The sequence below is a fragment of the Podarcis raffonei genome, chromosome 6, assembly GCF_027172205.1.
Source record: "Podarcis raffonei isolate rPodRaf1 chromosome 6, rPodRaf1.pri, whole genome shotgun sequence".
In the NCBI taxonomy this organism is placed as follows: Eukaryota; Metazoa; Chordata; class Lepidosauria; order Squamata; family Lacertidae; genus Podarcis; species Podarcis raffonei.
In genome coordinates this window covers 58,174,710-58,184,595 of record NC_070607.1, presented here as the reverse complement: position 1 = coordinate 58,184,595, position 9,886 = coordinate 58,174,710, and the positions used below count along the sequence as shown (strand labels likewise).

The window sequence follows — 9,886 nt, the reverse complement described above, 5'->3', positions numbered from 1 at the left end:
CTTATGGGACGGTGCGTCCTATAGGGCGAAAAATACGGTATAAAGGAAATGACACATATTTCTTTTTTTGAAAAAAATAGCCATTGTTTCCTATTCTCACTGTTGACAAGAAGCTCCCTGGTAAGTTGAATACACCTGGAAAACGATGGTATGTCACATTTCAAATGCTACATGACTGCTTTGCAGAGTTTCTCCAGATAGTCCTTCAGACTCTATTAAGTTTAATGCATACAAACTTCACTATGAATATTTGGTTTAGGATTGTTAGTTTCTTCAGCAAATACCCAACATGCCTACATTCACGATAGCCTCACTGCTAAAGACTGCTCAATATTTTTAAAGCTTTTATGTTAGGTTCACTCTACAAGATCTGTCATAACAAAGCAGCTGCAAAAAAAGAACTTCTAGAAAACAAACACCACACAAATACACCAATGCCCACCTGCTTAATCTTTAATTAAAAGAAGAGAACAGGCAAGGGTGAGAAGGAAAAGCAACTAGTAAATATTTAATCTGGGCACGGTGATTACGTTAACAAGATCACTGGGGTTAGAGGAATGAGAAGTGGCACTTACTGAATGGTAAATCCCGACAAAGCCACCAAGGAGATAAATAAAATATCCCAATAAGGCAGGGATAAAAGTGATGCAGACACCCAAGGCATTGATTACCGTTAATGGGCAATAGATGCTGGGGAAAGCATTAGAGGTTTTTTTCATCCAAATGCTTAAAGGTGCAAAGCAGTTCCACGCAGGGATTAAAACCATGAAGATAAAGTGAGCAATATACATGTCTATCTGCGCACTAGGGCAGAAGTTCCAAATTGGGGGTCCACAGCGCCCAGGAGGGTCTGAGGCAGCATTCCCATAACAAAAACTACCATAGAGATATCATTATTATTTTTTCAAAAGTAGGGCATTTATTCTACATTCTATGTTTACTTATTGTTGGTGTTGCTGTGGCTGATTTTCACAAGGACATTTTGTCTTTATTTTGTTGCTTTAAATACTTAGTTTTATTTTAGGATGATATCTCTGAATTTAACACATTTTAAGCCACCTTGAACTGTTAGAAGATTGGGGCATAATGAACAAACAAATGGGGGGGGAGTGAATTTCACTCACCATTCTGAAATAACCAGCTGAAAATGCCCTTTCCCCATTTTCCCTCATTATTTCTAAAAAAATTTCAATGTAGCAAAAAAATCATCTGATGATAAGGAAGTGGACCTTAGGGCACATTTTGTGCATCCCAATGAACTGAAAGCTGCTTACTTCCAGGTAAGCATGTTTTGGATTGTAGCCTTAGAGATCTCTGCAGTGTTCACATAGTTGATCTGTGCAAACATTTACCTCAGAATCCAGTAACATTTTGGCCAACCATTAGTGAAACATGCGTACAATCAAGAGCTTTTAGACACAAAAAAATCAACTATATTAGCTTACTTGAATAAATATTCAAATTCACAACCTTGGTGAACTTTATCTGAATGGCTTCAGAATTGGAATATCTGGATTTAATTCCATGTGAATTCAATCATTTAAGCAGCCAAGCAATTAATGCAAGTAAGTCAACCTGCATTAATTTCATTTTAAAATTAATTGCCTTATTAATGAGAATACTAATAACATTAATTAAAATTAAAATTAAACAGTGGTAATTATGTTTTGTTTAAGCACAAGCCTTTAATGTTAAATGATTAGCAAATCCTTAGTCTCGTAATCACACTAAACACAATGCACATGTGATAATAGCCAGTATCACTTCTACATGGTAAGGACTTCTGGAAGTGAAAGTGCCTAATTATCCAAAATGTTTTCACATACTCACATCAAAAGCAATAAAAAGAGCTTGCCATTCTTTTTCCTTGACTTCTCTCAGGACCAAACAAACCCACCTGACCTCACAAATCGGATTTTTTTCAGCACAGCTACAGACACGTCTAAACCCAGGAACACCTGTCAATGCTACTTTCAACTTGGCATAGTTGTCATAAGTACAGTGGTAGGCTAGGATTAGGGAGACCCAGTTTCAAATCCTGACTCAGCTTTGAAGCAAAATAGTGGTGTTGTGGGGGGAATACTATCTGGAGCTCCTCGCAGTGGCTATGGAACAGAACCACTGCATTCAGACCTTAAGCCAGGAGGTAGAACTGGACCTTGAGACCTTATAGCAATCTCAGAGACAAAAGATGCATATATACATTGGCTGCCAGATGGTTTGCAGGCCCAATTTAAGGTGTTCAGCCTAGTGTTTAAAGCCTGGGGAGGGATCCCCTGATTATTGCTGAGAAGAGATGCTGAAAAGAAAGCTTCAGACAGGAAGGCTTAGTGGAGACAACATTTCATCTATTCTGGTGGGAAGGGCCACAGATCAGGACTAGAGCATAGGTTTTGTGTGCAAAAGGCCCTCTGTTCAATCTGGCATTTCCAGGAAGAGATGGAAAAGCTCCATCTCAAGAAACCTGGAAAGCTGTTTCCACTCCACGTAGAACATGGTGCCCTGCAGATGTTGCTGGACAACAACTTCCATCATCCCTGACCAAGGGCTATACTGCCTAGGACTGATGGCTGCTGAAGTCCAACATCTGGAGGATCCCTCTGGCGCTGATCATACTGAGCTAAATGGGCCAGTGACATGGACTCAGTAGAAGGCAGATGCCCACACTCCACTTTACCCTCTGAGCAGTTCCTCTGCATCCCTGTTGGTATGAATCTACAAGAGCTCAGGCACCACAAGAGGGAAACCCGATGCTATTACAGCAGGAATAGGGAACCTGTGGCCCTCACAACTCATTAGCCATACTGGCTGAGTCTGATAGGAGTTGGGGCCCTCCAGATGCTGTTGGACTCCAGGTCGCAGTGGGTGAGCTCTTGCACTGCACCCTGTGGGAAGGGCAGAGGTGGGACTTGCGTGGGCCTTTCCCACCTAATTGTGGTCCAGCAGGAAAGGAAGCCGTCTCCTAGATAGCAGCTCCATGCCGCTTTTTGTGTACAGATAGCAAGAGCCATGCCTGTGCACTTGTCTCCGATTAAGACCTCTTGCCGATGACAGATTAGTAAAGAGCAGGTTTGCAATGGGAAAGATTGCTCTAGATAGCCTGCCAGTTTCTTATTAGCATGTCACTGCAATAGTTCTCTATTCCTGTGTGATGGCTGTCCCTCTAGGCCTTTTGCTAACACAACAAGCAGTCAGTTCCTTAGGAATATAACCTAAAGTATGTCCAGCTTTTGTCAACTGCTGATTATTACTTGCAGGGATTTGGGATCTCTTCACAGGCCTTCATTAGGCAGAACAGCAGGCCTCTTGTACTGTAGATTTTACAGGAAATTCCAGAGCTAGCCCACATACAATATTCATCTACAAATGCGGCAAGCTGCTTCAGTTCAGAAAGGGGGGATTTCTGGTGACATCAGAAGCCATGGAAACAAACACAGGAGATACGGCATCAACATTAATCACAAAGCCATCAGTGTAGTTGACAGCTAGAAAGCAGGAAATAAAATGGAACATGGAAAAACTTCAAGAACACACATTACTCAGATGGGCTCATCCCTCAAAGATTTCTATCACCAAACAAGTTCCCGCTGCCTCATTTGCAGTTTGTTCAGATTGGAAATGCTGAGAAGGAGGCAGCCCAAGTTATAGAGTCCCTGTATTTCTCATCTCTTGGGACTTGCAGGGAGAATCTTCAACAGAGGGTTCAAAGGCAGAAGGGGCAGTTGTCACAACTGTGCTCCCGCTCAGCGTGGAAGAGCAAGCATAGCCAACATGGTGCCCTCCAAATGCTGTGGGACCCCAGTCAGTGTAATAATCTGGAGTTATATATTTCAACATATGGAGAGCACCAGATTGGCTACCTCTGTGAGAGAGGGTAGTTGCTCTGCCTTAAAACTGGACCGACAAGCATGGGGGTTTTTTTGCAGTAATTTCTTCACCCTATCCAGTTCAACTGAAACATTGCATATTTACTCAACAGGATTTAAATACCACTTAATCATTAAAGTGGGACGCGGGTGGCGCTGTGGGTAAAACCTCAGTGCCTAGGACTTGCCGATCGCATGGTCGGCGGTTTGAATCCCTGTGGCAGGGTGAGCTCCCGTCCTTCGGTCCCAGCTCCTGCCCACCTAGCAGTTCGAAAGCACCCCTAAGTGCAAGTAGATAAATAGGTACCGCTTTATAGCGGGAAGGTAAACGGCGTTTCCATGTGTTGCACTGGTGCTGGCTCGCCAGAGCAGCTTCGTCACGCTGGCCACATGACCCGGAAGTGTCTCCGGACAGCGCTGGCCCCCAGCCTCTTAAGTGAGATGGGCGCACAACCCTAGAGTCGGACACGACTAGCCCGTACGGGCAGGGGTACCTTTACCTTTTTACCTTTAATCATTAAAGTAGTTTACATAAAATATAAAACATTCAATTAAAACACAGATGAAAATTACATGTTAGAAACCAGCTGACCTAACTTTATCAAAGTGAAATCAGCAGTTTTTAAAGTACACATAATAAAATAAAATTATATGTCTTGGTAAGCTTGACTGAATGAAAGTTTTTGGTGGGTGCTGAGAATTCAGCCAAGGTACTTGCTTCATTTTTTTAAAAAACAAACAAACCACATTTCACCCTTGGAAGTACAGTGGTACCTCAGGTTACATACGCTTCAGGTTACATACGCTTCAGGTTACAGACTCCAATAACCCAGAAATAGTGCTTCAGGTTAAGAACTTTGCTTCAGGATGAGAACAGAAATCAGGCTCCGGCAGCAGCAGGAGGCCCCATTAGCTAAAGTGGTGCTTCAGGTTAATAACAGTTTCAGGTTAAGAACAGATCTCCAGAACAAATTAAGTTCTTAACCTGAGGTACCACTGTAACTTTATTAGGGTAAAGGTTTAAGAAGCAGGAAGTTCCAGAGAGCAGGTATAGCTCACCAATGCATCTTAGCTCCTACTTCTCATACTGTTTTCCTTACCACCTCAGTCTTTAGAGTATGTACTCTTTATCAATAAGTCTTCCAAAGACAGGGTTGCCTTCCTATATTTGCAGAGAGCTTGATACAGCAGGACCTTCCTGCGTTTCTAGGGTACTTTAGCAACACCTTAAGCAGCAATGGACATGAAGCTCATCGGACAGATCTCTGAAGAGAATCCATTGCCACCTGTTCTTCTTTACTGAATACCAAGCGAATGCACTGAAAGAATTGGAAAGCATTTCCTTGACAAGATATCCCGTCAAGCAGTCTGATGCCAAGGTGAACAATTTCATCACACTCTAATAAACTCTTCTATGTTTTAAAAGACAGAAAGATACACTATGTCTACAAGGCAATCCAGGGTCAGATGTCTGCTTTTCAACCAGAAGCAGGTAAAAAGCTCTTCGGGCAAAGGCAATGGTGCAAATTCACATAAATATATCCTCACTTTCTCACAGGCCTGACCCAGACACCTGGAGTTTTGTAGGGGAGAGTGAGCTAGCCAGGTATTAATAGCGCAATTCAAAATGAATGCAATCAGGAAAGACAGCAAACTGCAAATTTCCCCCCCAAAGCAAATAAGCACTAGATGTACTAGGTCACCACAATAGGGGGGTGTAACCCAATGGCAATTTGCATTTCCAAGTAAAAATTCCTTTGCAAGTAAATATGCATTGGATTGCACTGTAATTGTTTGAAAGAGAAAGGTAGGTAGCGAACCGAGCAGTGAGGAAAATAGGAAAGTTGTTAGCTTAAGGATGGGGAATCTGTGGTCCTCCAGATGGTGTCAAGACTCCCAACTCCCATCAGCCTCACTTACCACAGCCAACGGTCAGGGAAAAGTATGCATGGTGGCTGTTGGCATTTGTCTGTCTCAATATACAATGGTGGCGTGTCTGAAATCAAACTTCTGCATTAGCAGCACCAAAGTAACCTCCCCCAGGTGCAAGACTGGGCAGCCTATATGGAGGTCCTGGGCTGTCCAAATGACAAGATCTCCCTCTCGCCCTCACTGATGTGGTCCAAAGGCAGACAGAGCAATACATTTGACACCAACTTGGCTGAAGTTGACGGTAGGAGGTGTACAAGGATCCATCTGTCTCAGGGATAACATCTGGCGGGCCACAGGTCTTTCATCTCCACCTTAGCTAAATTTAACCAAAGTTTAACTGGCTAAGAGGTTTTGGAGAAATGCGAAATCCATTTTGGAACTGGCGTTAAGTTTTAGAAATCTTGTTTCCTCACATTTATGGAAAATATTTCCTCTTGTAGTCAAAACCCAGTTCCCTCATTACCATCTCTGCAAATCCAGGGAGGTTGTGGAGCTCTCCTTGAGATTATTGTGGAGGTAAGGGGGATAGAGAGAAACTTCATCCAGACATGATATAGCAGTGTGAATTTGCAGGTGTGGTGGAGATGGCGAGCCCTAGATGGAGGATGGGAGCTAGTCCTGGACTCAGCACCATCTGTGGAAGCACAAGTAATGGCTCAAGCTGCTATACTAACCACAACCTTGCCTAGAAATTGGATTATTCACTAGCCACATTGCGTAATGAGCCCTACCTTTGAAAATGGTTTCGAAACTTCCAATGGAGCAAAATGCTACTGGTAAGGGGAAAGGTGATTTGAGCACATGGAACCTATTCAGACACCAGTTGCCTGTTTGTTTTGTAGCCCAAATCAAAGAGTGGGTTCTGATCTTTTAAGAATTTGGGATCAAATTATTTGAAAGGCTGCAGCATCCGTACAAACCTACTTGGATGTTAAGATCTGCTCCAGAGGCCTGGCTCATCCAGATGTTATGCCTGCCATAAGGTCCATTCAGCTGGCAGGCATGAGGAACAGGGCCTTTTGTGCAATACCCTCCAGACTGTGAAACCACCCCCATTCTCCAAGGCATGCATGACCTCCACACAAGAGTTTTCAACTGGGTTTTAAAAACTAGTATTTTCAAGATGGAGCAATATAGAGAATATAGCTCTGACAGCTATTGCAAGTGAGCTGCATCAGTTTTTTGATTTTTAGCTAGCCTGTCTTAAGGAACTGTTGATGCTGCTGTGTCTTTAAGGCTATATTGTTGTTAAGAGCAGCCTTGAGTGGGCTATGCCCCCAAAAGTAGCACATAGGATTAAACTTGTGTTCCCTCAACCATTAGTGAATCCAGGCACTCGCAATGCACTTCCACAGTCTCTACCTGACAAGGAGAAGGAATATTGCTGCCACAATTCCAGGCCGCTGAATAACAGCTTCTGTTCTTTATCAAATGAATACTTCTCTCATAGCATATTTGACTCCTGTGTGTGGTAAATTTATGCATAAATTTAAAATATGTACCTTGTAAGGCAGAAACTTTCAATGGAATTAGATTTTTCAGGCCTAACTATGTTTAACCTATTATGATACCAAGAGCTTAAAGGTTGTACTAAAACCCAATGGAACTAAAGTAAAAGTTATCTTGCCAATTTGCACTGAACCTGGCGTCAATGGTGATGCTATTCAAGCAAGTATATAACCCCTAATCTCATAAAAAAATATATGGCTGTACCATTTTTAAGACAAGGCATCACTTTGGTTAACTTTGCTGAATTTGATGTAGCAGACCACATTCTCATTCATGCACTAAAGTTCCCTAGCTAAGCTGAGAACTGTCTAAATGCTACGAAAGTTTGAGCAGGAGGTTCCTTCTTTGTAAGTAACTGATGCCATCTAGCTGCAGCTGAACAAAACTTCAGACATTTCTGTAGAGCAAAAAGCCTTTTTCCTTTTAAGTTGTGGGTAATTTTTGTCTCCTCTCTTACCATCTGAAGATGTTTATGATGGAGGTGGGGAAGCAAAAAAAAATGCTCCAGGCTTAGTAACTTTGCATACAGATGTTATTATTTATTTCATAAAATTTATACCCCGCTTGATTGTAAAAAAACCCTCAAAGTGTTTTACTAAAACATAAAACAGTAAAATCCAGAAAAATTTACAATCATACATTAAAATATATAAAATTAAAATACTAAAACAGATCTACCTCTCAACTCTCTAAGCATCAAGGTAACCAATTGTGTTTTTATCAGGCCCCGAAAAGTGTACAGTGAAGGTACCTGCTTGATCTCAATAGGCAGGGAGTTCCAAATTGCACTAAACAACCAAGTTCATACAAATGGGGAATGGGTATTATGTGGCACCTGTAGTAGTGCCAACTTTTGAAACCAAGGACTGCGAAGCATTTGCATGTCAAAATGTTACACAGATTAACACATCTTCATTCAGAAGGGCCTCAGAACAGCTGCAGGTCTAGGGGAGAAAATTCCAGTAAGCAAGTTTTAAACCTAACCCACAGTTCCTCTAATGTTCCACCTTAATTATCATATTTTTCGCTCTATAAGACGCACCAGACCACAAGACGCACCAAGTTTTTGGAGGAGGAAAACAAGAAAAAAAAATATTCTGAATCTCAGAAGCCAGAACAGCAAGAGGGATCGCTGCGCAATGAAAGCAGCAATCCCTCTTGCTATTCTGGCTTCTGTGATAGCTGCGCAGCCTGCATTCGCTCCATAAGACGCACACACATTTCCCCTTACTTTTTAGGAGGGAAAAAGTGAGTCTTATAGAGGAAAAAATACGGTAATTGTATCTGCCTGCTTCTTAAAGTTGGTCAACATTTGTGTTTTAATTCTCACGGTTCTCCTGTGAAGCTAAGAGAAAACATCCAAGCTAGCAAGTCACTATGAGATTTTATTTGTGTAAGAAAGTCAACGGAAAAGCACTGACAATTTAATTGGATACTAAAAGCATATCAATATAGTGCATTAAGAGCACTACATGTTCTCATTAAGTCTATCGGCCAGCTAGCAGGCAACAAGGACTTTCACTTTTCATTGAATTATATTCAAATAAAAATATAGCAAAAGTAAAGATTAGCACATTTCCTTTTCTGAAATACAAATACATACAAATAAAATGCTTCGACTACCTAATGAGCATTTTTAGCCAACTTCAACAACAGGGTTCCTCATCCACCTAGTTAACTCTGCTCCGAGCTTCCTACCACTTGGAAAAACAAATGTTTTCAAAAGTCCTCAAACAACACTAAGGCAAACACTGGGTGCATCTTAAGTTTGCATTTAATTCGTATTTGTACAGTCAGCCAAGAACACAAACAGAACACGAATGCTGTGTGCGATTTTTAAAAAAACAACTATTTTTAAAAATAAATTATGTGTCACATTGAAAAATTAACTAATTTGTTATCTATAGCCTACTTCAGTGCTACGAGTAGTCAAGCAGTAGTGTACGCAGACTAACACCTTTCTTTGGCTCTTACCGCTATCTCAAAACACACACCAATTATTAAGATAAGGATAAAAGAGAGGTTTACACACTATGCTTCTGACCACTCTCCATTTGGCAGTTTGGGATTAAACTATGCTTATCTTGTCCCCATTGTTAAACTGCATTCCCACAAATGCTCATTCTCTTAGCAGCTGAAAATGGCTTGGACAGGATGCTTATTACATTTTAACCCCCCCCCCCAAAAAAGCTCATGGTCCTCTCCTTCCTTTAGCATCACAACCACTCTTGACCATGGATTAATGGCAATTTGGATCGGTCCTTCTGATCATAGTCTAACACACTAATGGCTACACCACATCAGTTCTTATAAATGTCTTGCAATAAGAATTTTAAGGTCATATATATATATATATATATATATATATATATATATATATATATATATGTGTGTGTGTGTGTGTGTGTGTTATATATGTTTGATTTTATTTATTTATTTATATATATATATATATATATATATATATATATATATATATATATATATCATTGTTTATATATATATATATATATATATACACACACACACACACACACACACAAAACACACACACATATATATATAAAACATTGATTATA

The 9,886-nt window shown here is 40.9% G+C and overlaps 1 long non-coding RNA gene across 1 annotated transcript; it reads right to left on the bottom strand.

Annotated features, from left to right (window-relative positions):
• Positions 1–7,817: 7,817 nt before the first annotated feature.
• Positions 7,818–9,677, bottom strand: LOC128416098 (uncharacterized). The gene is made up of 2 exons (XR_008331128.1): positions 8,581–9,677; positions 7,818–8,314 (listed from the first exon to the last, which is right to left on the bottom strand). It is a non-coding gene; the product is annotated as an uncharacterized LOC128416098 (long non-coding RNA).
• Between the last annotated feature and the right edge of the window lie 209 nt (positions 9,678–9,886).